The sequence below is a fragment of the Anguilla anguilla genome, chromosome 5 (assembly GCF_013347855.1).
Source record: "Anguilla anguilla isolate fAngAng1 chromosome 5, fAngAng1.pri, whole genome shotgun sequence".
Taxonomy (NCBI): domain Eukaryota; kingdom Metazoa; phylum Chordata; class Actinopteri; order Anguilliformes; family Anguillidae; genus Anguilla; species Anguilla anguilla.
Window position 1 is genome coordinate 55,413,467 of NC_049205.1, and position 4,929 is coordinate 55,418,395.

The 4,929-nt window shown below is 39.8% G+C and overlaps 1 long non-coding RNA gene across 1 annotated transcript; it reads right to left on the reverse strand.

The window, feature by feature from the left end:
• Window positions 1–397: 397 nt before the first annotated feature.
• On the reverse strand, window positions 398–3,924 carry LOC118228347. Its single transcript, XR_004765460.1, has 2 exons — window positions 3,762–3,924; window positions 398–1,370 (listed from the first exon to the last, which is right to left on the reverse strand). It is a non-coding gene; the product is annotated as an uncharacterized LOC118228347 (long non-coding RNA).
• Between the last annotated feature and the right edge of the window lie 1,005 nt (window positions 3,925–4,929).

The window sequence follows — 4,929 nt, forward strand, 5'->3', positions numbered from 1 at the left end:
ATTTATGTGGCTGCACTGATGCTTTAAAGTTGGACGTGGCACTGTGTTCCCCTCAGGTAGTTAGGCAGCGTCTGTTTCGTTTGGGCGCTCCGCTGCTGGCGCTCGCATTCGCGTGCTTTCCATTTCTGCTCTGGCGCTGGCAGCATCTTCCGAGTCTCAGCTTCAGTTGCCATGGATGCAAAGTGGATAAATCGCGGTGATAATAGATGATAATGATGGCAACATTTTAGGAATGGATTTAATAGTACATTTCATCAGCAACATGCGGGAAGATTGTTATCAAGGAATTTCAATTTTTATATATATATATATATATATATATATATTGCTATTCTTTCTTCTTGTATTTTATGCTTATTTCCGCAACATACTGCAACATACAGTAACATGCCACCCATTTAAAATTCTTCTTTATTTGTCTTGTTCCTCATTTGTATGACAGTTAGGCATCAGAAGCAGCTAAAAAAAATAATGGAAAAAATGTCCCTGAAAGCTGGGAAGTAGTAATCACATTAAAGGGCATTCACAAGTATCAACATTTGCAATGGTCTGGGAAAAAAACCTGCTTGAAATGCAAGACCATAGTCCTACCCGCATAACCCCCATCATGTTATTGAGTTAGCCTGGCAACAAGTGAAGCAAAATCTTCATTTAAATAGTTGAACTCCCATTGTGCTGATAAAACATACAGTGTTTCACTGCAAATGTTTCAGTAGATTGAGCACGTCTAGCTGCCACAATTCTGAAGGCAGCCGTCTCAATGTATTCATTTTTATTTTGCATGAGACTATCAAACAAATGATTTCCCCCAAATATTCCAACTATGTTTGTTTAAACAAATATATGCATATACAGGAAATTGGATTATTAAAGTGTGGTCTATTGCACTGGAGATTTTCTTTTTAAAATAGCTAGATTTTTTTAAAGCTGGAAACATTCATTGAGATTATCGTATTAAATTGTGTCACAAATGATTTGACAATTCCATTTTAAATTGGAATTAGAATGCATTTAAACTGTGTGCAGCCTGTGACAATAGATAGTTCATGCGAATGCATTCAAAATAGAAGTTGGAGGCATTGGTCTTCAACCCCTGAATGGATAATAATAGGCCCCCCAGCAGTTGCTGCCTTACAGCTGTTTCATTGTGTAATGCAAAGTAAAAATAGTCTTTTGCGGGTTGACTCATTTCCTATTCAAGCCATGGAGTGGCCTCTCGAATGATGATGAGGAGCTCCGGTTCGATTAGTCAGGGCTGGAGGAATTCAAGACAATGAATATCAATGAACTGCCTCTCCCAGCAATGATGTCCATTCTGCGCAGCTGACAGCCAATCACTGCTTCCACGCCACCGAAAACCAGGAGGAACACTGAGAAATTGGACAGAGAAATGCAATAAAATATGATTTAAAACCTTGTCAGCGCCAGGTTTGAAAAGTCCTTTTCACACGGACTGTACTCGAGCTAGCAACCGTGTCAGTCTCTGCCTTTCTAATGGCAAACTGGGGAAGCAAAACAGGTGTGGGCTCGATTAACACTTGAATGGAAAACTAAGTCACTGCTGGAAGAGGTGTTTCTTGTCCAATAATTGCTACTTTGCCCGCTACTCTTAACCAAATGGAAACCCGATGCCCTAACACAGGGATGGAGACACTGTTCCATAGAAGGTGCAGTACTTTGGCTGAGACACTAAACCAAGGTCCTGCCTCACTGTGTTCATTAAAAATCCCATGGCACATTTGGATAAAGCAGGGGTGTTAATCGTGATTTTCTGGTCCTATTCCCAAAAAAACTGGCTGCATGAGTCTACCCACCTTATCTCCTACATCTGACTGACCGCCCATTTCCTTGCATTCCCTGCCAGTGTTGATTCCCTAGGTCTTCTCAGCAAAAGCAAAGTGTTGAGCATATAAAGTAAATGACATAGGTCTATTTCCCAGTGCCAGAGATAGTAGCAGTGTGAGACCAAATTGTAATTGTTCAGTGCCGGGCCTAAATTATCTTGGCTATGAAAAAAAAAGAAAAGAAAACTATGTCTACACAGCACAATAACCAATGTTTAATTGATAACGGGTTTCCAAAGTAAAGACATATTCATATTTGATTTATGGAGGCGTATTATTTACCTCATGAATGCATTAAAAGTTTGACTTGTTAATTACATAGAAACACATACTGTATGTCTAAGTGGCTCAACGTGGTCGTTGAACAGTAGTTCAGAGAAAAGTGATAAGCTGTCACTCATAGCTAAAATGAGGGCTTACACTGTAGGGCTCATACAGCATATCCATTTTCTGGAAGTGGTGGGCGTATGCCTGGTGTATGCTGAGGTGATCTTTAACCCATCCTCCCACCCAGACTGTTGAGTCACACCGTGCATGCGCACACACTCTTGAAATTCTGTCCAAATAAACCCCTGCAGACATCCATTGTTTTTTTGACATATTTATCCGGCTAGCGTATCCTTTTTCAAAATGTATTCTCTTTTTTCGTGCTGGCACCTAAGGGCAGCACATTAGGCGTCACAAAAGCATCCTGAAGGCTCGTTGCTGCCACCTAGTGATTTTTAAAATTATTTTTTTTTAAAACCAGACTAAATTAATATAAAGGCCCAGTCAAACTGTATAGGAGTGACACGTTGAAAGCTAGTAGAAGATAAGTATCCACCGATATACACTGCTGTAAACACAAGCAAGTTCATTCTATAACACAAGATTTTATGCTAAAATGTGTGGAATCTCCCATTATATAAGCATTCATGGAGTACCTGTCTCTTAAAGGCATCATTTTGCAGGTTGTCTCCCACTTAGCCTCTCTCACCAGTTTTTCTTTTTCTTTTTTTTTTTTCTCAGGGTTAATGCCAGATATGTGCTCTAAACTAAAATAATGTGCGCACTTTCGGTGAGCAAGCAAGGGCAGCGGTTGATCCGACAACTGAATCCGCTCACAGCACACTCTACATTGTTCCCATTGGGGAAAAAAAGGACACAGAAGCAACCTCCGCCCCAGCAAGTGATGGAAGTCTACGCATACTTATATCAGGTAAAGTACAGGTCTGGAGAACAAGGTTGTCTCCATTTTAGACCACGTGGTGTATAGCCTACAGGTATGGCTTGAATTAATCTATAGAATGACATAACAATCGGAATACAAGCCCCCGCAATAAGATGCTGCTCTTTGCTGGCCTTTTAGTCTAACACACGGTTATTACACACCATTACGTCTCCCTATTGGACGTATACAGTATACGCGTTATCAACCAGAAGCTTACGCCTACATGGACTCTTTTACACAGACTGCATTTGCAAGAAGCCTTTCCCGAGTTCCCAAGAACGAATATAATGCTCTTAATATATGTAATATTTACGCATTAAAGAGACCTTCAGAAGCGCATAAAAATTTACATACAAATTATAGTTTTATAGGTAAAATTAACATATAAATTATAGTTATCATACAGTGAATACGCCAACATTATAGATCGTATGGAAAACTCCCATACGCATGCACGCACTCACATTCACTGCAGAGAACTACAGAAAAAAAAGAGATTATTACTTCGATTATTTTCAAGTTAATTGTTCATTTAAACTGAGACGACAGAAGAACAAATTTCATTTTGACCCGCTAGGCGGTAGCAAAGTACGGCTATCGGAGGAATCGCCGACCTCAAATATAGCCTAGCCTGTGTTCGTGATATTTGTAGCTTTCACGCGACGTTCACCAGAAATCATTTTCGACAGTAGGCCTACTAGCGTTACCTTGTAGAATTCTACATCTTCTTCGACTCGGTAAAAACTTTCATTTTAATGGATCCATCCCAAATCATAATCCGGTCATTTCGTGTCTGTCTGCGAACTGGAAAAACAACGGGAAGCGGAAAGGCTCTTTCCCGTCAGTGCGTGCTGATATACGTGCTGCTGAGGGAAGATCGCAAACTAAGGATACAGAATCATAACATCGTAAAAACACATTTCACAGCCCTGTTACTTTGCTTGAGGGATATAGTTACGAGCTGCTCGTCCTTCTGGTGAAGGCTGCATAAACCCATCAGAGTGGAATTAGGTTTTATCTGAACCTGCAGTAAAGTGAGCTGAGCAATATGATAACCGTTACACTAGATATAGGCTATTATTCATTCCCCCCTTCAAACTGTTTCTGTTTTGAACCGCGATTTCTCTGCCCAACACTACAATTACAATTCTATATTATAATAAAATTTTAATGAATACATATATTTCATATGTTTTACATATGTTTTAGTTTATAATTCACATTTTGCATAAACAGGAGCAAAATTTTGCTTTTGGTGAAGTTATCAGTCTTTTAGCCCACATTATTCTCTTAAAAGAAAGCAAACTACAATTACAAAAGGCAGAATACCCACAATCAGAGGTGGAAAATCCAGGTTCAGAAAATAAATTCCTCCCCAGTACTTTGTTCCAATAACCTGGATTTGCTAATAAGCCAGAAGGTAGAACTAATTAATGAAATCAGATGGCTGAGTTCATGAGTGGAAGAAACACATGGCAAGACTTACACTGTCTGACTCCTGGACTTTTCACCTCTGCACACTATATAGCCCAATTTAGTGGCTCAGTAAGGGCTTGGTAAGACCCGAGGTTAGCATCATTCTCCTTGTATTTGGGAGGCAGCTGTCATGTATGTTATGCTAGGTTGCCTTTAGAGACATGCTCAGTGTGACATTTCCTTGGGTTGAAATGCTTAGTCGGGGACTGGGGAAGGTTTCGGGGAGTCTTAAATACACATACTCCCTTATAAATCCAGGCCCGGGATGACCCAAAGCTCTTGTGACTCAAAATCAGCATTACTCCTATGATACATTAAGATGTAACTGAAATTATGCAATTATGGCCATTTCTTGACATGAGTGTATGACTTCATATGATATTACCCCTTTGATATGAT